Source organism: Ambystoma mexicanum, chromosome 6p (genome assembly GCF_040938575.1).
Source record: "Ambystoma mexicanum isolate Mex_15411 chromosome 6p, UKY_AmexF1_1, whole genome shotgun sequence".
Lineage (NCBI taxonomy): Eukaryota > Metazoa > Chordata > Amphibia > Caudata > Ambystomatidae > Ambystoma > Ambystoma mexicanum.
The window spans coordinates 1,125,103,830-1,125,127,743 of record NC_090935.1 but is presented as its reverse complement, the minus strand read 5'-3'; positions in this window follow the sequence as shown (position 1 = coordinate 1,125,127,743).

Here is a 23,914-nt window from a genome sequence, read left to right as displayed (position 1 = left end):
CAGGGCATCCATGATGGAAAGGAGGCCAAGTGCTGCCTCACTTATGTAGTTTAAAAGCACTACACGGCAAAAACAAACGCTGCAGCAGCGTTTTCATACATAGGAATGTCTTTTTCAAATTAAAGTTCTTTCATGGATTATCGTGGATGTGGGCATCCCTTTAGCTATTCATTCTTCTCTGTCTCTATTGTCATTTAGCTCCTCTATTAAAGTCCATTTTGTAGCCTCATATTGTTTTTTGTAATCCATCTCTTTTTCCCCTTTATTGTACCGTTCCTTTTTACTGTTCAATGCTTTGGCGAAAGCGCTATACAAATTCAACAAATGAAATGAAAGTGTGTCAGAATGTCATTCTGAAGAGGTCTGAAAAGTGGGGTCCCAACTTTGCAGCTGGAGAGGTCAGGGATGTCCGCTGGATAGGTAAGATCAACAACAAATGAACTCCCACCCCTAGACGAATAGAAAACAGACCTTGGATTTATTCCTGGGACCCCACAAATACAGATTAATTGCAGAAAAGGCATTTCAGCAGCTTCAGTATGAAGAAAACAGAATGGTGACTGTTGTATAGTTCTTCATGGTTACATGGAGTGTGTACAGGTTGCCCATGGCAACTTGGAATGTTTGTTTGTGAAGGGGTTCTGTTGAAGCCAGTTCAAGCTGCGCTGACGGAGCTGAAGTGTACTTGGAGCTGGGGGTCACATAGAAGGATTGTATATATGAATAAAGTTGTTCTTTACCTTGCCTGACAGCAGCTTAATCCTTATTTCACTAGCAACGAGTTTCCAGGCGACACCCAGGGGTGCTGAACCCTGACAGAGCAGCTTTGATGCACAGCTGACGGAGCAACATTGATGTGAAGTCAGATCAGTGTGGAGCAGTCTTGCCTGCCAACGGCTATCCTAGCCTGGCTGGCGGATCCAGCAGCATGAAGACAGCCCGCCCATCCCCAGTATGCAGTGTCTGCTGCCGGCCATGCTAGCTTGGCTGTTGGATCAAGTAGCATGAAGGCAGCCCGCCCACGGTGTGCGGTGTCTGCTGCATCTTTGATGGGCTGACGGCTGAGCGGTGTGGTGGTAGCTGGCAGTCAAGGACATTGTTGCTAATCTTCAAAGGGACCAGACTACCGCCTTCTCCTGAATCCGCTCCTGAATGATGATCTGAGCGATGAGCCCAACTGACGTTCACGTGCCTTTCCTCTAATGAAAACAAACTGGCCGAGCGCTGTGGTGTTTGTTCTGTGAACTGTGAGGCATTCACAACTATGGTTTTAATCTGCTTGTGTGCCAAACGAGGAGGGGGAGCAGAGGTCACAGCAGGCGTGGTTTTGTTGTGGTTCTGTGCCAAAGGAGTGCCAGCCACCATGATAAGCATCACAGCTGCGTGTACCCATTCTGTGAGAGAGACAGTTAGCATAGTGCTTCTGGTGCCAAAGGACAGTTAGTACTGTGAGTAGTGTGTTATAAGGTCAAAGGTGTGCAGCACAGCCTAGCACTGCATGTTAGGAGTCATTGAAGTGGCTGGGAACGTATTATACCAATTTTCGTGTTATGGTTGGTTTATTTGGCAAGTAAAGTAGCAATGAGAAAGGGGTGCGGATATGGCGATGCCAGGTGCTCCGGGTCCTACAACCTTTATGGCATATCCTGACCCTGTAAAAGTAAAGTGGAACCAATGGAAGAAGGGCTTCCTGCATTATGTCCGTGCTGCATGTGAGAATACCATCTCTACTGACACATGCACTTTTTGGGCTATGAAGGTCAGCACATTTATGAGACTTAGCCAAATTTGGATGAGGGCTCAGAGGAGTCTACGTCTATTGAGTTTGATTCTGCATTGCTCAAAGTAGATATTAACTTCAACTCAAGAACAGCAGAATATTGGAAAGATATAACTGTGGAGTAAAATAGGGTGGAGAGACTGTTGAGAAATACATCACAGCATTGCAACACTTGGCTTTATCGTTCATATATTCTTTATTTCAGTATTTTCTACCATGACAAAGGTAAACATTTAAAACATCAGACACATAACAATGGTCATGACATAAAATCACATCAATCTGCAACATAGACAATAATATTATAAGCACCATACTGTGTGTCTCCTCAGGTAACATTTGGTCGCAAGGCATCAACTAGTTTTCGAAAATTGTTTAGCAAAGTTTGCAAATTAAAATGTTCTTGATTAGTTTGATTAGCAATGTTGTACTCATATTTTTAATGTGACCAGAAGTGATTTAGATCCCATACAAATGAGCGTCAATGCAGCATTGTTGTGTACAGCTGAAGTAAGATTCTAGTGAGACGAATCAGGCCTTTCAAATTCTTTAAAATTCCACTAGAGCCGCAGGTTAAGTAATTTAGTTGACTACTCGACTACTCGACTTAAAAGAAATGCACTCAACTGAGAGCAACATGTGAAAAAGAATGTAAATGCACTTTCTGTAAAATGGTGCATGTCACCATAAAGCCACTTTGTTTGGCACACTGCTGCCACCTAGAAGCCAGCTATGCCCAGCGAAACATAGTTGAAATGTACTGCAAAAAAAGTAAATGTTACATAAAAGTTTCAAACATCCCCTGGAAATGGTACTCGTCCTTCATAAAATCTACTGGACTATGTGAGTGGGCGAGTGGACTTTGCGAGCTCTGGCTGAGTGGCTGTAAAATGTAAAAGGTTAGCTGCATGAATGGACACAAATAGATATGATAAAAATGCTCTGAAAACAGTTTGCCCAGCTCCCACCCGCAGGTGTTAATATATAATGAAATCATCATCATAGAGCAAAGTGAGCTCTGGAGGCTCACCAACAGTGTGGTATTGCAGTAGATGTGTCGATGTACAGTATGGAAGTAACTATTGATCATTTTTCTGCAAACACATCCAGTTAGCCTTGTGTATTCATTATATACAAGGGAAGAAAGTAAGAGTCTAAGCAGAGTAGATGTCGTAGCAGGCATAGAACTGGCCAAACTAGGTGGAATATTGTAGTTTGCTGCCATCTTATTTTCAGGGTAACTGGCATAAAACCGCTCATGCGTTGCACACGAGGGCGCAGATAAATGCAACATGCAGGTCACAGAACTAGATTTGCCATTAAAAGCAGTTGGCCATGTGATCATGTACATTTTCAAAAGTGTTCACTCATCAATCTGATGCATCTTCCCCAAAAAAAAGAAATCTTGTTGACACTGATTTAGATACACTAACCTAAACTTTAGTGTAAACCATGGCGACAATGCAGTGTTTTACAGAAGCAATATTGTAGTACTCCATTATGCAAAAACCTAAATTGTTAGGCATGGAATTGCATGACTGTTTTTAATAAAGTTACACATACTGGTCTTTGCCAAAGAGGATATAGTTAGCCAAAGAGGATGTAGTTAGCATAGTAAAAGTATCATCCCGATTACTTCTGGTTTTCAATAGTTTTAAAAAGAAAAATCTTCCCTAGCACTCGCATAGGCGTTTGGCACATAAGAGTGAAGGAGATGATTACTATTTCACTCTAGCCATTAGCCCCTTTGAACTTGCAGTGAACAGAGAGGAGGGTGGCGTGAGCCTTGGGAGCTAGAGAGGTATTCAGGGTGAGCTGTGCTTTTATTGAACAGGGTAACTTAAATAGCTAACTTTATTACACAAGTGTCAGTTTACTTAGCAAACCTACGGAATTGCATAGCAAATTGCTATGCAACACTGCTTATTTTATGCCTTGGAAGGCCATGACTAGTACCCCAAGGAATAAATTAGTTATAAAAAATTGATTAGCAGAGTTTGCTAATTAAAATGTTTTTGATTAGCAAACAGACCCATTTGATTAGAAATGTTGTACTAATATTGTTAATGTCACTTGATGTTATTTGTACCCAAGACATGAAATGAGCAACAATACAGCAGTTTTGCTTACCGCTGAAATAAGACATTTGTGAGAGGAGTCTGGCCTTGCAAATTCTTTTATAATAATATAAAATATATAATTTATAATGCGATTTCTGTAAAATGGTGCACGTCACTACAAACCCACTTTATGTTTGCCACACTGCTGCCACCCAGAGTCCAGCCATGCACAGTGAAATTTTTATTTGACATTTACTGCAGACCAAGAAGATGTTTAATAAAAGTTTCAAAGATATCTTGTAAATGCTACTCAGCTGTCATAAAATCTACTTGACTGAGTGAGCGAAACGACTTTGTGAGCCATAGATGAGTGTCTGTAAAATGTAAAAGGTTAGCTGCATGAATGGACACAAAAAAATAGATATGATGAAAAAGGCTCCAAAAACAGTTTGGCCAGCTGTCTCCTGCAGGTGGGAATATATAATACCATCATAAAGCAAAGCGAGCTCTAGAGGCAAACTACAGTGTTTGGTATTGCAGTAGATCTACAGACTGGATGGAACTATTGATCACTACTTTGCGTAAGCACTTAGTTCACATTTTGTATTTATTATGTAAGAGGAAAGAAAGAGACTAAGCAGAGTGGATTGCGTAGCAGGCAGAGAACTGGCCAAACTAGGTGGAATATTGTAGTTTGTGGTCATCTCACTTTCAGGGTACCAGGTATAAAGCAACAGGGTGATAATATAGAATGTCAAGGGGTATGGGTTTGATCATGGGTTGAGCACTAGTTGCAAGATGTATGCAACCTGCAGATTACAGAACTAGGTTTGCCATCAAAAGCATTTGATCATGTGATAATGTACATTTTCAAAAGTTCACTAGTCAACATGATGCATCTTCCCAACAAAATGAAATATAGTTGACACTATGAAATTCAGATACACTAACCTAAACTTTACTGTAAAGCATGGATTGGTGCAAGGTTTTACAGTCTCAATACTGAAATTATGTATTATTTAACAACTTACATTTTAGGAATGTAATTGCATGAATGTCTTTTTAAAAGATATAAAGTTGACACATACTTGTCTTTGCCAGACAGGATACAAAAAGCTTAATAAAAGTATCATGCCAATTACTTCTGGTTTGCAATTATTTGAAAAAAGAAGTCTTGCACTCCTCCACATGCATTTGACACTTAAGAGTGAAGGAGAGGATTACTTCTGCACTTTCCCTCCGTTAGCACTTGAAAAAAACAGAGAAAAGAGGGTGAAGAGAGCACTGACGGCAAGAGAGCAATGCAGGGCGAACTGTGCTTTCATTGAAGAGGGCATGGTACAAAGAGGGGTCTGCCCTGACGTTTATAGTACTGGGCTCTACTTGTTGAATGTAGTAGGCCTAGATTTATTCTATCATGTCACATACATGCAGAGACATTCTAGATGTAGTAGTACTCATAAAACATGAGAACTACAGACACAAATAGATGTGAAGGGTACAGCTTTTTTATTTTGCTGTAAATGCATTTCATAGTGATGCATTTGTAATCTTTTTGTGATTTTTTTTGTAAAAGATCCAGTACATTAAGGGTAGTTAATATTCACAAATCCTTGATGTAACTGAGTTAACAACTAAGTTGAGTTCTTACAAAGCTTAAAACAATATGGTGCTTTGGAAATCATTGTGTAACCACCACCTATAGTGAAAAGTGATAGTACAGGTACATAATACAAAATACAACCAAGCAGGCAGCAATAAATGGTATAGCAGTTGGTTGTATGTAGTCGGGCTGAAGGGTGACCTAACACGTGGTCGACGTCTGGATCTGAATCAAAAGATTAGAAGGACCCGGTAGAAAATGCAGTTCTGGTCCTTAGACGTTTCGGCAAGATGCCTTCATCTTGGGCATGGAGAAGGTCTCCCTGGAAGAGAGTTGGGGGGGGCTCTATTAGTGCCTGAAGTGGAAATTAAAAACTGAGGAACATGACATAAAAATCCATAATTGTGGTACACCACAGCTAATATTAGGATAACAGCAAGGGAAACACGGGACTGACCTGGGGGGTAGCAAAGTTGGATGAAACTTTGGATTGCTGTTTCACGGGTGTGGAGCAGGGTATCTATTGGTCCTTGTTTGTAGAGTGCAGCGGCAGGCTGCTGTAGGCTAAGAAGGTAAATATACACACACTAGTAATATAGCCTATTGCACCTAATGTTAGCCAGTAAGATGCGTCCATTTGTAAGCGATATTCAATCAACACTACAGCCAAGTCAATGCCTAGTCTGGGATGCTGAGAAAAACCCTTATTAATGATTTTTATGTCTAGTTCAGTACTCTGGATGACCACCCTTGTATAACACCCCCTCTTAGAATCCCCCTGACCCCACTGAGCCAAGAAGTAGGTTTGTTTTGCAAATTAAAAGGTTTATTTGAGAATTTAAACAATATATATATATCACACTTTATAATCAATTAATATCTGATAGTACACTTAGACATATGATGTTGATCAACAATGGGTAATCTGGCACTAGCACACTTCTTTACAATCAATGAGGAGTTAGTATAGGATGGATAAAGTAGCAAAAATACTTTTATGATTTCAAGGGAAAAGCAATGAGGAATAAAATGCAGTACAGAAATACTTGATATGATTTTAGCAAAAGATAAGATAATCACTTTTTCTCTGGCAATTCACCCCCCTCCCCTATGCAATGTAAGAAATGGAAGGAGATGGAAAGAGGAGCACACAGTTCTCAGGAATGCAATCAAATACAATACGAAATTGAGTTCCCCCCCAGCAAGCTTAGAGGAAACAGGTAGGAGTTTGAAACACAGGCCCAAAATGCTTTTTAAATGTGATGGCAATGGATGGGAAAATGTGCCAACTGATTTTAATAGGGAGTAGGTTCTAGGCTTGTTGGAAAGCTCAGATTCTAAGCTTTCAGAGGAAAGTTCAATTTCGTTCCTAGCCCAAACGGTTCCAGAGATACGGACAATTTAATAATGGTGGATTTTCGGATTTAAAGTAAAACTCAAAATGACAGGTGACAGCTTGCAGCTGCAGAATTGACAGGTGATAGTTGTGCAGCTTTAAAAATGACAGATGACACGATTTCTAGGAGGCAGTTCTACTTAGGTTAAAATAGTTTGGATTACATTATTTTAACTAAGAGATTGGTTCTGCACAGTTCTGCTAGGTACTCACAATATAAATTTGAACTAGGCCTTGTCACGGATCTGGTCAACACGTCCGGCTGCGGTTCTGTCTGCTCGGCGGGTCAATCAGGCACCGGTTCTGCTCACAGCGATCTGGGTCAGCTCTGCTCTGCTGGTCTAGCCTCTCTGGATTCTGGATGTAACACTGCTTTCTGGGTACTGCTACAGGTTCTTGCAAGAATTCTCTGCAAAAATTCAAACAGCTCGCCCGGCTGTTGAATAGTTTGGTTAGTTTTGAGGCCTGCTGAAGAGGATTCAGCTGGTGGATTCAGGCCTCTCTGTTACAAATTCTGGAGTTAATTTCTGCTACAGGTTCTGGAGATTGATGGATTTGAAGTCTGGATCTCTGGATGTGAAGTCGTCGGTGAGCATGCTCCGCAGCAAATGGAATTGAATGTCTCTACCTGTCCCAGCAGTCTCTTTTTATGTGTTTTGGAAAGTGGGTGTGTGCGTTGGTCATAACTAAACCTGCCCCTCTCACTTATCATTGGCCAATTCCTCCTCTCTCCCTTGATTGGGGGAAGGAAATGTGAGTCAGAGTGATGCTGTAGGTTTTATGGTCAGAGGAACCTCCCCTTGTCAGATTGCACACAAATCTATTTCTGACCCAAATACATATTTATCTATGTACCATTTTTCTAATATTATAGGTCCAGTTAACATATTTTCTGTAGCACCAAACCATCCGATCCCTGTCTTTGTACGATGTCGTGTCCACTGATGACAGAATTCTCCCCTTTTCATCCAGATAACGACCTCTAAACCTTTCCAGATTTTACACAAATGTGCACCAGGGATATGGGTTACAGATGATAAAGTGTCAGATTTTTAACATGCATACATTTGGAGTGACAACCTTTTTTCGCTACTATCCCCAGGAACATACCCCAGGGTCCTAACACCTCTTAAAATGTGCACAAAAAATCACAAGAATAATGGTATTATTTATATAATTTTGACCAGTCCGCACTATGAGTTATCTATCTTTTTAAAATTATGCCCTGGTCAAAAAGGGGTGTGGCTTCCCACATCACAGGGTGGAATAACTGGTTTATCCACTTCCCCCAAGCTCAGCTAGCTTGCAGAGGCACTGCCCCTCCCAGTTTCCCCTAAGAGGAAGCCACTTTACGCCCCCCCTCAATATAACATTTGCCTGAGTCCAGGACAGGTCTTTGTTCAACTCCCTGTAGTCCCCAGCTGCCACTCCCCTTTCAATCAACAGGGCCATGTGACCTCAGGATGCAGGCACAGCTGTTGATCCAGTTTCAACTCCTGTCGGGGGTAGTTGTCAGACAGAATCCAGTTTCATTAAGCCAGGTTTCAGCTAAATGTCACTTTTGTTCCCAGTTTTCTACATTCAAATCAAACTGACAATTTTTACCTATACATTAAATAATTACTTCCTTCAAGTCATTTCAGAATATAGTTTTACATTGTATCCACCTCTTAGCAAGTCTTTCCTTGGTCTGGTTTTGTTTCATTTGTTCAGTTTTACACAAAAGTCTGGTGGTTTTAAAACGCCGGCTTTCTGATAGTGGTGAGTACTGGTAATGCAACCATTTTTGGGATTAAGAAAATGAATTCCCCACAGTTCTGAGTTGCTTTTTTGGCAATCAGCATTGCCATTCCCAATGGTTTCAGGCTACTGTGTGTGTAGCCCAATGGTGGTTTTAGGCTGTGCCCTCCTGTGCTCACAACATAGGCAGAAATGGGTGGCAGCCTATTCGTCATGTTTTCCCTGTGCACTCTCTCGGGAGTTCTGGCCATCATGATGTTTTCCATGCCAGTACTGCACAGTTTTATGGTAGGGCTTGTATGCATGGGTAAAAACATTCCACAAGCCCCCCCTCTTGCGATGGCCATTCTGTCCTTTCGCTGATGGAACTCGCAAGATCTGGGATGTTCACCTCCTCTTCTTCCAATTCCATGGATGGCACAGTTCAGCATCTTTTCCTCCCTCCAGTCGATCAATCAGTTCTCCTTGCTGGTCCTGATGGGAGGATTGGGCGGTACCCCAGGCCCCTCGGGTCTCTGCTCCCGGTCCCCGGTCGTCCTCCTTGGTCAGTCTCCATGGTTTCATCTCTTCTAGGATGATAAAGCAAAGCGGCAATACCTATTCGTAGACATTTCTTCACCACTATTAATGGTGTGGCGAACATATACATTTTATGAATCAGAAGATATGAACATATACATTTTCTTTTTTAAATTAGGAGACAAGAACATATATATATATACAAGGATCACAGAATTTTATATGCTATATGTGGAATATTTTAGAGTTGGAACTGAATTACTCTGGAGCGGCCCCCTCTGGGATTCCAGTGGATTCCTCCAGTTGTTGCAGAGTGTGCCTGGGATGGCAACACTTTAGCTGAGTTATATGTACCCACTTGTCTTCCCCTTCCGCCAAACTGCCTTTGGGGATGCGGATCTTGTATGCAACAGGGGAGATTCTGTCTATAATTTCAAACGGTCCCTTCCATGTAGGCAAACATTTTCGCTGTTTGGCCTGGTTCCTTTGGAAATTGTATAGATAGACCCGGTCCCCCACAGTATATTCCTTCCTGGTGGTCTTCAGGTCGTAGTGGGTTTTCATGCTCTCGGCTGATCTTTCTAGATTCCGCTGAGCATAGGCAAAAGCATGCTGAAGGTGTTTCCTTAAATTCTCCCCATACTCATGAGTTGTGGAGGCATTTATCAACGTTTGCTCTTGGGTTCTGTAGAGCAAATGCTGGGGAAGCACCATCTTGCGTCCAGTCATCAACTCAAATGGTGACATTTTGGTTGCAGATGAAGGGGTAGATCGATGGCCATTAGGACCAGAGGTAATCGGATATCCTAACTTGGCCCAGAATCTGCCACAAACTTTTTTAAGATGCTCACAATGGTTTGGTTATTTCTCTCCACTGCTCCAGAAGAAGCTGGCCTGTAAGCAATGTGTAGCTTCCTTTTAACCCCCAGTATCTCCCACATCTTTGTCATTACTTCACTGGTGAAGTGGCTACCTCTGTCTGACTCAATCCTTTGAGGTAGACCAAAACGGGAAAAGATGTGGTTAATCATCAGGGCAGCTGCTGTTTCTGCCTTGCAGTTTGGGGCTGGGAGACATTCCACCCACTTGGTAAACAAGCATGTAATGGTCAACATGTACTTGTTTCCTCTAGATGTGCGAATCACAGGGCCTACAAAGTCGATTTGCAAATCTGACCATGGCAGTGTCATCCCCCTCTTTTGGAGAGGCGCACGGTGTGTGAGGGATGATGGCTGAAATTGTGCACACACAAGACACCCTTCAAGTATTGGTCGAGGTCCTGCCCCATGTGTGGCCAGTATGCAACCTCTCTTAAGATTTCCAGTGTTATGTGAAACCCCCTATGACCGGCGGTGGCCGCATCATGGGCGTGACTTAACATCAGGCTTCGGAATGAGGTAGGAACCACCCACTGATCATGGCCAGCTTGGGATTTCCTTACCAACAAACCGTCTTGGATTCGGAACATTTTTGAACATTTCATCAACACTCTTAGTGTAGTCCTCTTTCCCAATGTAATCTGTGTCCGTCAGGGGAAAGTTCTCAGGGTCCTCAAGGTGTTGGTAAAACTTACCAATAATTGGATCCCCCTTCTGAGCTGTAATCAAATCAGCATCAGGGGTCTCCTACTCCATTGGGCAGTTGAAAGATCATTGTGAGCATTTGTCTGGGACCTAGTGATCGCAGTGACCTGGATTTCCCCCAACAGGAACTCTATTTCTATTAGATCCCCTTGGATGGCCCCGGTTTTGGCCAGCTGATCAGCTAAGTCATTTCCAGTTTTGTCTGGTCCCTCTACTTTGGAATGACCCTTGATCTTTTTCCAGTAGATGGTCATCCCATTCGATGTGACCAGATCATCAATATTTTGGATTAACTTCCCATGTTTCAGGGGTTTGTTATTAGCGCATAACATGCCTCTGGTTTTCCAGTTGACCAGGTGCTCCACGAACCCGTTCCGTACATAATCCGAATCTGTGATTATGACCAGTTTGTGGAGTTGATGCTGGACAGCAGTGAGGATGGCCCGATGCACAGCCATCAATTCTGCCACCTGACTACTTCAGGGACCAATTTTGTAGCCAGCGGAGGGTTCTGGGAACTCCTTCACCCATGCATTCCCTACGCCAGCCACCAGTTCTTTCTCCCCGTCGTTGTCAACATGGTAAGAGCATCCATCCACATAGACAGTGGTTATTCCCTCACACTTGTCTTCTTCAAAGACTTTGTGTGGGGAATTAAGGTATGCCTCCATGTGTCCTTGATTTTTAGACTTTCGTCCTCGAGACAGTTTTCTCTGGCACAATCATGCAAGTCAGCCAGACCTTGCGCGAGGGGACTCTTCTTGTTTTGGCCATATCTGACCTCCACAGGAAAGCCTTGCATTGACAGAATCCAGGAAGTAATTCGGGAATTACTCACATTTCCGGCCAGGATTCTGTCACTTTGGAGATATTGCAGAGGCTGGTGTGAAGTCTCCACTATGATGTGTTCCCCCTGGATAAACGGGCGGTAATTCTTCAATGCCCACACCGTTGCCAGGAGTGCCTTCTCACAATCGTTGAATTTTTCCTCCACAGAGGATAAAGTTTTGCTCGCATAGGAGATTACTTTATTGACCTTGTCATGCTTTTGGTATAATACTGCCGTCAAGCACGTATTAGAGAACCCCGTCTCCAGGAAGAGCTCCTTGTTTCTGACAGGGTAAGCTAGGCAAGGCGCTTGTGAGAGGCTTCTTTTGAGTTGTCTTACCGCCTCGGATTGTTCTGGACCCCATTCCCACTTGACCCCCCATTCAAGAGATGAATCAGGGGTCTAGTGATCTCTGCGTAGCCTTCAATGAACTTTCTGCTGTAATAAGTCAGTCCAAGGAGGCTCCTTAGTTCCCGCAGAGTTGTGGGGTCTTTCAGTTTCTGGAGTGCTTCCACTTTCTTTTCTTGGGGACAGAGACCCTGAGGAGTAATCTCATGCCCCAAGAAATTAACACGGGTTCTACACCACAGTGCTTTCTGAAAGGAAAGTTTTGCTCCGGCGGCCCTCAACTGTGTCAGAACATAACGGATCTCCGCTATGTGTTCCTCCACAGATGAACTTTTGATGAGGACATCATCTACATAAGCCAGGTTACCCCTCGCACCCAGGTCAGGCATGGCCTTATGTAGGAAAATGTTGAATTCATTGCCGGAGTTGAGGTATCCGAAGGGAGTCCGGGTCCATGTGTACTGCTGGCCCCCAACGGTAAAAGCCAGTTTGTATTGGTCCTCCCTACTGACAGGCACGGTCCAGTATCCATTGGTCAGGTCTATTGCTGTGAATACCTGTGACCCCTGAATCTGGGCCAGCCCTTGGTCAATGTAGGGCAGAGACCATCGGAAGTATGGACCCGTTTGTTGAGCTCCCTAAGGTCGGCGCAGAGTCTCCACTGGCCGTTTGGCTTCAATATACCCAGCACCGGATTATTGAAAGTGCTGTGGACTGGACGGATTATTCCCCGGGACTCAAGGTTCTTAATTATTTCAGTAAGGGAATCCATGGATGCGAGAGGCAAGCGATATTGCTTCACAAACACTGGAGTCATTCCAGGGTCCATGGGAATTGTTGTGGTGTGGATGTCGGTGCGACCACAGTCATATGAGTCTACCGCAAAGAGATCTTGGAAATCCAAGAAAACTTTTTTCAACTTTTGCTTCTGTTCCAGAGTCACACAGGCATCAGCTAGGTTGACTCCCTCTTCCACCATCTGCCTGAAGCCTGGAAAGACTTCTGGTTTGGCTATCTCAGCGGCCTCCTCTAGCTGGGTGGAGAAGTCCCTGGTCAGAGTGCTGATTTGGACTGGAAGCTTCAGGTGGGAAAGGCAGCCCTCATGGACCTGGAAAATCACCTCATCCCTCCTGAAGTCACAAGTCACATCTTCCTTACCATAAGGGCAAGAAGTGTACACCAGGAAGTTCCCCCCATGCCGGGTGAAAATCCTGTCTGGTGTTGTACTGTCCTCACTGTCACTGTCAAAACAGTCCTTGGGGATTGGTCCTAACAGTTCATTTCCTAAATCAATGGAGAAATGTCGGTCATCAATCGCCATTCCAATAATGGTGCCTGCGGCTAGAGTAATACTCTTTAAGTCACTGTTATCCACCTCTATTGGAATGGTGTCATGTTCTATGTTGACTAATGGTGTTGGGTTTACCCCTAACCCTTGCTGTTGGAGAGAAGCATTTAGATGGATATAAGCATCAGGGTTTTTCAATTTTTGTCCTCTTTTAACTTTCACTTCCAGGGAGAATTGTCGGGTCCTTTCTGGGATGGTAACTTCCTCTTTGATATGAATTTCAACTGCATAAGGTAGCAATTGAGCTGACCTAAATACTTTTTCTGGATCATCAAAGCCCATGGGATTATCCGCTAATCAGGACCAAGCTTTGAAGTTTATTAGGTCCAAACTAATGGCAAAGCGATTGAGAATGTCACTGCCTAAGTAAAAGGCGGCAGTGACGTCTCGCACGACCCAACAATTATGGGCTATGCTTTTGTTGCCAATGGAGATTTTGAGCATACACCTGCTTGGCAGGAGATGTTTGGAATTAGGTGCTTCCAGGTCCATTTCCCATTTGTCTATCAGTTTGAATGTGGGAATGGCTGGATCTTTCAGGAGTTGGCGGAACATGGCTTCGCTGATGAAGCTCTTACCGTTGTTCACACACACTCGAGCGAGAACAGAGTCCTTCCCATCATTTAACTGAACAGGGATGAACAACTGCTCTCCAATTTGCTGAATATCAGCCAGGCTCTGAGCTGATTTCACATCTTTCTGGACTATAGGAGTGGGAGTTTCTGATTGTGGATTAGTAAAGAATTTCAGGGTGTTTCCTTCCAGTGTGGAATACCACCTTAAACTGGAAGGAAGGTTGATTTTCAGAAATACAGAGGACCCCCCCATCACCAGTCTGTTGTCCTACTGCTATTACTGTCACGTCTGGAGTTTGGTTGTTCTGGAAGTAAAATTCTACTTGGTCAGATTTTTGTTCAACCATGTGGCAGGTGCCGTTTAAACTAACATGGTTGACACTCTGTTTTAATTTTATTGGTCGGCTAGTCTGGGTCCAGAGGACCTTGTTTACACAATCTATTAGGGGTGACAACCTTCTCAGGAGGTCATTCCCTAGTAAACAAGGGGTGCCCTCTGGAGTCACTACTATGACCGGGTGTTTCACCTTGTGTCGCCCAATTTTAATGTCGAAGTCTGCAGTCCCCTCAACGGGAATTTCCTTCCCGTCAAAGTTCTGCAGTTGTCCAGGAGGAGAGGTGAGAGGAATTTGGTAATTCTCCCCCCTTCCTGCATTTAGTTCCTCAAAGGCCCTTTTGGACAGAAGGGTAGCTTGGGATCCAGTGTCCACCAGTGTCAAAATTGTACCTTGCCCCTGTACTTGTACCGGGGCATAGTATCTTCCCTCCTTCTCCTCATGGGGGCACAGATAATGCACATTTTTGGACAACTGGTGGGCTAACTTTCTGGTTTTGGACATTGCTAGTGAAGAGATTTGGGCCGAATTCTGTGGAGAGCCTTGGGAATCTGAAAGAAAAAGTTGGCAACTGGAGATCAGAGCCATTGTGGGTTCCCCTGGTTCCGGTTCTGGGCCGCCCCCCCCCCCTTTTTGGAGGCAGTCATCAGGATGGGTTTGACCCATGGGATTTTGGTATTGTCGGTTCTGGGATGAGATGATGGGCGGCGGTAGCTCAGTCTCCACATCTCCCCAGTCTGAATTGACATCCCTTGGGACCCATTTTTCCTTGGGAGGAGAAGATCCTTTTCCCAGGATCTTCTGAGGATCCCTCTCCCTCAAATTGGCAGAACTGTACCTCCGCCACAAAGTGGTTCTGTTTGGGTCCTTTGTTTCTCCTACCCCCCTCTGCTCCTTGGGAGGCAGGCTTTCAGGGGCGCTCAGGCTGATACAGGGCTCTATTTTCTCCCCTGGGCTGATCCCGGGAAGGGTAGCTATCCCTTCTCTGGTAGTACCCCTTGTTGGGAAGATTTTGGTACCCCTCCACCCTTGGCCTCCCCTCTCCCGGATTAGGTTGTCTGGGCTCAGGGAATTGGGGAAAGAAGGATGGATGATTTTGGAGCTGGAAATTGGGTGGATACCTGGGGAAAAAGTTCTGCCCAGGATTTGGAGAATTTCTCCCCTCCTGTGGGAAGTTGGGAGGGAAGTTCCCTGGGTTAGGTGCTTGGCTGGATCCCCCCCCCCTTGGGCTGGAGGAGTCCACACATAACCCAGGATTTGTCGGTTTCCCTTGTAGCGGGGACTTACATAGTCAGGGGGACGGGGGACCCCATTTGTGGGACTACCTCCTCGACTCCCTGTCTGTGACTGGCCCGAGGGCCTTCTGGGCTGTGAATTATTTGGTGCAGGCAGGTTTTTAGGCCCCCCCATCTCCAAATCTAAAACGGGGGCAACCTTTACCTCTGCCACCTTGGCAGCAGCAGGGGTGCTGTTGGTTTTGGGGTTTTTCGGCGCATTATTTTTATTTTCGATGGGCTTCTGCACCTCATAGATCCGGGTAGCCTGTTCAATGACCCAGTCTAAAGATCTTTTCTCATGAAAATCTCTCACGAGCTGGGTTATTATGTATTTGGGTAAGGCATGGAAAAAAGTATTGATAAAATCTCTGCTATCCGTGCGCACCCTTCTGGTGGTCTGCGCAAAAGCACGCTTTAATTCTTGCACAAACTCTTGTGGGGCCTGATCCTCCCCACATTGCAAATTGTAGGCTGCCTTGCGAGCCTCTTGAGGATTTCTGTGCACAGAAAAATGTTTCAAGATGGCCGCCCTGTATGTGGACCATCTTGAATGGTTTTGATCCTCCAGCCCCGCAAAGAAACTGGAGTATTCTGGTGAGAAGGTCCACTTTACATATTGAATACAGCTTTGGCTGTCCTTCAAATGGAAAGTCTCCATCATTTGCTCAAAGAGCTCCAAGTGTTCGCTACAGAATACTTGGCGTTCTTATGATAAGGCATGATGACACTCCTTATTGCCTTTATTTGTTTCAATGGGTCCTTAAGCAAGGCCCTTTTTGCCTTATTGGCCTTTTTGGTTCGGGTAACCCTGGTCCATTCATCCTCCGACTCAGAAGTGCTGCTCCCAGAGGTGCCCGTCTGGTCTTCCAGGTTTTCCCGGATTCTGCGAGCCTGGGAATGGCTGGCAGAATGTGGGGACCTGGTCTCCTGTGTCCTGTAATGCTCAGAGGAGTCTTCAGACCCCTCCTTGCTTCCAGGATTTGATGGGTACCCCCCCACTGACCTAACTGGGCAGAGGTTTTCAGGATGCCATTAATGGGCCTACTCTCCTGGGGTTCCCCACTAAATTGCACTGTGCTTGGGTACCCATACCCGGATGCCCGCCCATCCATTCCTGGGAGGTACTGCCCTATGAGCCCCATACTTCTAGCTGGATAGTAATCTGCCATCTCCGTGGCCCTGGGCTCATGTGCGCGAGGGGACATGGGGGTGGCAGAGTCCAGGGACTGGGAGAGATGAAGGCCTCTGGTACCAGGGCTCCTGAGGTTATGCTCAGGCGTTTCCCTTTCCCAGTGCACCTCGTCTCTATCAGCCCCTGCTCCCTGTTGCAATGCAAGAGCCTGTGCTTTCAGTTCCTCAGTTAAGGCCTTACTAGACTCTATCAGTCTCTCCTGCATCGCTACCTGTTGCTGGAGCCTATCATTGTGCTGACAGAGAGCCTCATTTTCTCTCTGTGCCGCCTGATTGGTCCTGGAGTACTGGGCCAGTCTCTGCTGCAGGGGGGTTACCTCCTCAGACCCATCCCTACTGGCCTGCTCCTTTCTTGCCAGAGCCTCCTCCACCCTCCTGGTGTGATCTAGCAAGTCCTGATGCTCTTTTTGGAGGTCACCCAGCCCCTGGAGGGCCAAGTGATTTTCTTCAATTTTTCTTTTTAAGTGGCAGACTTCCTGGCCTAAGGTATCCCTTTCCTGACTAAGAGCCTGCATCTGTGCCGCCAGGTCGTCCCTTTGCCTGTGGAAGGCACCAGCTTTCTGGCGCTCCTGGTCAATCTCTGCCTGGGTATCCAGGTCTTTCAAAATCAGTTTATTGCTCTCTGCCTTCTCCCTATCTAGGTGGCTTTGCAGGGTGACTACCTGCTCGGCACATGCCCTATTGAAATCTAATTATTGCTCCAGCTTTTTCTGGCTCTGCAGTAGGGAGTCCAAACCTTCTTGGTACTCCTTCTGCAAGGCCAGAAATCTGGTATCCTGGTCAGCCTTTTCCTGTTGCAGCACATCCATATCCTCCTTTATTTTAGTGATGTACTGTCTGCTGTCCTTTTCTGACTCCTGGCTCCTGAGCAGCCTCTGCTCAGAAGAGTCCAGATCAGATTGGGCCTTCTCTAACGCCATCTGTTGCCTATTTGCCAGATCTTGGCCTTCAGCACATTTGTCCTGCATGGCTCCCATATATAGATACAAATATGCCGCTATCCTAACCATCTTGTCGTGTTCATCTTTAACTTTAGGAGCCATGTATAATTCACTCAGGGCCACATGTAATGGACCCTGATCTCTCCATATATCTGACCCTGTTTCAGTGACCTGTTGCGCGATTGCCTGCAACCAGACCGTTTGGTCCTGATGAGTCCACTCACCTCTCACAAATAGCTTATGTAAGAAGTGCTCTCTGGCTATTTTCATATCTACCAAGGGCGTCATTCTGGAATTTGAGTTCCTTCCTGACTTACAGAAGTTTGTATTTTATTTTGCAAAACAGACCGTTTCCTTAGAGCGTTCCTTTGAGGGATGCTTTCACAGTGTAAAACAGCGTGGTGATCTAACCGGATATGTGTATCTGGTCAGTTGGCACACTGTATTAATCTGCACAAGTGGTAAATCTAACCCAGAATATCCCGGCTCCGAGCCCCCACTTTTGTAAGCGATATTCAATCAACACTACAGCCAAGTCAATGCCTAGTCTGGGATGCTGAGGAAAACCCTTATTAATGTATTTGTATGTCTAGTTCAGTACTCTGGGTGACCACCCTTGTATAACACCCCCTCTTATATATATATATATCACACTTTATAATCAATTAATATCTGATAATACACTTAGACATATGATGTTGATCAACAATGGGTAATCTGGCACTAGCACACTTCTTTACAATCAATGAGGAGTTAGTATAGGATGGATAAAGTAGCAAAAATACTTTTATGATTTCAAGGGAAAAGCAATGAGGAATAAAATGCAGTACAGAAATACTTGATATGATTTTAGCAAAAGATAAGATAATCACTTTTTCTCTGGCAATTCACCCCCCTCCCCTATGCAATGTAAGAAATGGAAGGAGATGGAAAGAGGAGCACACAGTTCTCAGGAATGCAATCAAATACAACACGAAATTGAGTTCCCCCCCAGCAAGCTTAGAGGAAACAGGTAGGAGTTTGAAACACAGGCCTAAAATGCTTTTTAAATGTGATGGCAATGGATGGGAAAATGTGCCAACTGATTTTAATTCCCTCTAGAGTTTCAGGGTGAGTGGGAGATGCGTGTTGTTATTAGGTCAGGCTCACTTTAGCAATGCTCTATGAGTTATTACCAAGTTGCAAACGGATTTTAACAAAAGAAAGAATGGAGCTGCTATTTTGACAAGTAGAGAAATTGAGCCAAAATCGCAAATCGCGGTAAATTTCACAAGTGCGTGAATCGCGATTGCCGTAAAAGTATATGGTTCTAGGATTGTTGGAAAGCTTAGATTCTAAGCTTTCAGAAGAAAGTTAAATTTCGTTCCTAGCCCAAACAGTTCCAGAGATACGGACGATTTAATAACGGTGGATTTTCGGATTTAAAGTAAAACTCAAAATGACAGGTGACAGCTTGCAGCTGCAGAATTGACAGGTGACAGTTGTGCAGCTTTAAAAATGACAGATGACACGATTTCTAGGAGGCAGTTCTACTTAGGTTAAAATAGTTTGGATTAGATTATTTTAACTAAGAGATTGGTTCTGCACAGTTCTGCTAGGTACTCACAATATAAATTTGAACTAGGCCTCGTCACAGATCTGGTCAACACGTCCGGCTGCGGTTCTGTCTGCTCGGCTGGTCAATCAGGCAACGGTTCTGCTCACAGCGATCTGGGTCAGCTCTGCTCTGCTGGTCTAGCCTCTCTGGATTCTGGATGTAACACTGCTTTCTGGGTACTGCTACAGGTTCTTGCAAGAATTCTCGGCAAAAATTCAAACAGCTTGAATAGTTTGGTTAGTTTTGAGGCCTGCTGAAGAGGATTCAGCTGGTGGATTCAGGCCTCTCTGCTACAAATTCTGGAGTTAATTTCTGCTACAGGTTCTGGAGATTGATGGATTTGAAGTCTGGATCTCTGGATGTGAAGTCGTCGGTCAGCATGCTCTGCAGCAAATGGAATTGAATGTCTCTACCTGTCCCAGCAGTCTCTTTTTATGTGTTTTGGAAAGTGGGTGTGTGCGTTGGTCATAACTAATCCTGCCCCTCTCACTTATCATTGGCCAATTCCTCCTCTCTCCCTTGATTGGGGGAAGGAAATGTGAGTCAGAGTGATGCTGTAGGTTTTATGGTCAGAGGAGCCTCCCCTTGTCAGATTGCACACAAATCTATTTCTGACCCAAATACATATTTATCTATGTACCATTTTTCTAATATTATAGGTCCAGTTAACATATTTTCTGTAGCACCAAACCATCCGATCCCTGTCTTTGTACGATGTTGTGTCCACTGATGACAGAATTCTCCCCTTTTCATCCAGATAACGACCTCTAAACCTTTCCAGATTTTACACAAATGTGCACCAGGGATATGGGTTACAGATGATAAAGTGTCAGATTTTTAACATGCATACATTTGGAGTGACAACCTTTTTTTCGCTACTATCCCCAGGAACATACCCCAGGGTCCTAACACCTCTTAAAATGTGCACAGAAAAATCACAAGAATAATGGCATTATTTATATAATTTTGACCAGTCCGCACTATGAGTTATCTATCTTTTTAAAATTATGCCCTGGTCAAAAAGGGGTGTGTCTTCCCACATCACAGGGTGGAATAACTGGTTTATCCACTTCCCCCAAGCTCAGCTGGCTTGCAGAGGCACTGCCCCTCCCAGTTTCCCCTAAGAGGAAGCCACTTTACGGCCCCCCCAATATAACATTTGCCTGAGTCCAGGACAGGCCTTTGTTCAACTCCCTGTAGTCCCCAGCTGCCACTCCCCTTTCAATCAACAGGGCCAAGTGACCTCAGGATGCAGCCAGGTCTGGCAGCCAGGCCTGGGAACAACACAGCTGTTGATCCAGTTTCAACTCCTGTCGGGGGTAGTTGTCAGGCAGAATCCAGTTTCATTAAGCCAGGTTTCAGCTAAATGTCACTTTTGTTCCCAGTTTTCTACATTCAAATCAAACTGACAATTTTTACCTATACATTAAATAATTACTTCCTTCAAGTCATTTCAGAATATAGTTTTACATTGTATCCACCTCTTAGCAAGTCTTTCCTTGGTCTGGTTTTGTTTCGTTTGTTCAGTTTTACACAAAAGTCTGGTGGTTTTAAAACGCCGGCTTTCTGATAGTGGTGAGTACTGGTAATGCAACCATTTTTGGGATTAAGAAAATGAATTCCCCACAGTTCTGAGTTGCTTTTTTGGCAATCAGCATTGCCATTCCCAATGGTTTCAGGCTACTGTGTGTGTAGCCCAATGGTGGTTTTAGGCAGTGCCCTCCTGTGCTCACAACATAGGCAAAAATGGGTGGCAGCCTATTCTTCATGTTTTCCCTGTGCACTCTCTGGGGAGTTCTGGCCATCATGATGTTTTCCATGCCAGTACTGCACAGTTTTATGGTAGGGCTTGTATGCATGGGTAAAAACATCCCACACATTGAAGGGGGCAACTTAAATAGATAACTTTTCTTTACAAGTTTTCATTTGATTAGCAAAACTACAGAATTGCATAGCAAATTGCTATACAACACTGCTTATTTTATGCCTTGGTACCCATTCATGATTTAAAATATATTTGGTCATGCACACTGACCATGGCTGAAGGTCATGCTTAATGTCAATAACTGTTGTAATGTAATTAGTGATGTCATCAGTGATGCGATCTGTGATGCCATCATTGTGATCATAGGATGCGCAACAGGGGGCATGAATTTAAGTTGGCTTTAGCTGAAATTCAGAGGTTTTATTGCGTAAAGTTCTCACCTTAACGTCCCAGCAACTAACGTTTTTTCCTTGAACAAAACAAATATATATATGTATATACACGCACACATCTGCTTTTCTTGTGGCCAGCAAAATACTCTTGGTATGGGTCAACAACCACTTTATTCTTCTGTGCGCCACCTCTGATCAGATGGTACCCAGCATTGCCGACCCATTCAACTGTCAATGACACCCTCACTGGCAGCTGGGCATTGCTGCTGTCTACTGTACATCCCATGCATTCATTCTCTCTCTGGAGAGTGCCAGCAGATCTGCAGAGACCACCCATAGCTCTTAAAACCATTATCATTAATCCAAGATCTGTCACATTCCTCTTTACACTACGAATAAGACAATTGTATTGCGATTGATATTAACATGCAGCCTTAAACCTGCAAAATAAATATTCATTGCTATGTTATGTTCAAAGTGTTACCACTTTTACATTACAATAAACAAGAACATAGTACCTACCTTTAGGTTCTTAAAAAGCAGGCCTCAGCCTATCCTCCTTACCACACGTAGTCTTAACAAAAACGTATTAACACAACTTAGTTGCCAATACTCTGCACATTTACATAATAAAAAGCCATATTGGCATTGTGACTGTTTTTTTTTAATGTGTTAAACACGCAGTGAACATGAAGAGGAGTGCGAAGCTCTGCTGCTAGAAAACAAACTGCTTCTTGCTTCTCTTTTCGTTCTACTTTCAACTCTTCGAAGTAACGTCTGCTTGTGTTACACTGAAGTGGGGAAAAACAAGAAAGAGTGAAAGTCTTGCCGACAGAATCTCGGAGCCTCGCCTCCCACTCAAGAAACAGCGACGCCATTATGAAAGCCACCGAGGCGCCTCTCAGGAACCTGCTACAAATGAACTTGACGTGCCGCACGTGACACCCATCCATCATTCCAAACATATTTCATTCAAAGAATAGTTTCCTTAAGTAGCCCTTGGTTGTGCAGAAGAAACATTTGTTTATATGATCTCTGAAGGAAACGCTAAGCAGCGCACACTTTCTGACATTTTAAGGGAAGTGTTCCTTCCATCGCGCAGCTTGTGGTTAGCGCGATATTTATAGGCCCCTCGGATGAGGTGATGGCAACCCAAATCATTACTCCATTTCACCTACATTGACATTCCGTTATTGAATTACTCATCTCTGGGATGCTGTCTCCGTCATCAGCCTTGTCTACGTTCTTTCTCTCTTTGCAAAAACAGCCCTTCACAGCCTGTGCCTAATATTGATCGTGTTTGAGGGTGTACTATGTTGCTATTTTCCACCCTTCTGTGTATCCTTGTGAGTTATTTTGGATAGAACATAATCTATTGGGCGGGACAGGTGGGTTAACTCCTCATATTATTTTGTTTCCCTTCTGTTGCAGTTGTGTGCAATCTGCAAGGTGTTAGGATGTCTGCATTATTTTTAGTGTATTTGTATAGCTGAACCCGCACCCCGCTGGGGCTTGGGCGAGGGGGGTGAGGAGGAAGGGGAAAGCGGCTTTTGCCGTAGCAACTGGGCAACACAGCAGGCCATGATGAAGTAGGGTTGGGTGCATCAAGTGGGAGACCAGTATTACACACAGGTCGGAATGAGGTGCGGAGGAGGGGACAGGAGAGATTGGAGGGGAGATCATGGCGGTTATTATTCTCCTAACTGATACTGGCTTGATAGTTTCTGCATCAACATTATATCCAAAACGTTTTCCTGGGCAAAAATACCCTAAGACGAGAAATGTGAGCTAGTGTGCGCAGCAACATATACAAAGCATCTATGGCAGCCAATGGCCTGCTGTCTCTTATTTTTGCTCTGCATACAGTTCTAGAATTTTCATTTAAATGGACACAGAAGGCAGGTCGGTTAGGATGCAGTGGCGATGGCTGCAGTGCGCATATTATCACCACTGTGGCTTTCAGATCCCGTTTTTGTAGAATACAATCGCTAGCCCTGACGCCTGTTACCTTTAGGCACAAAGGGTGTGCTGAAGGAGACCCCCTGGCACGACTGGAGCTCCCATGGCACTCATGTAAACAGTGAAAACCTGAGAGGGCAGTGCCATTGGGGGACCCAATGCTCTGGACCACGGCTGAGAAACATCAGCAGGTCGAGCAGGGCTTTTCAGCCGGCACTGTGAAGGAATGAGGGGTCCCTGGCGCATGAGAGATTGACAAAGCAAGTCTCTGCTGCCGGTTTGCCAGGGCGTGTTCAGGGAGCATGCCCCACTTTCTTCAGCTCTTAGAATTTAACAGCTGCAAGCCACAACCATCATAGGTTAGGGATTCTGGCTGCTGATCACTTAGGGGGGCGGTGGGAAGTGTAATTTTACTGCAGTAGACGTGTGGGATCTGACTGTCACTGACTCCCGCCAGCTTTGACCGCCGACTAGGAGCTGTGTCCCATGTTTGATCCTTAACCTGAAGATACGCTGCTTGCAGATCATCCCCTTATGCTGTTCTAGATGACCACATCTGAGGGAAGTGGCATGACCCATTGACGCTGTTGGACCATAATAAAGCCACCACAGGCCTGTGAATAAAAGCTGTCACCTGTAACCCGGGTTGTCAGGGAATTGCAGATTGGTGGTGTGA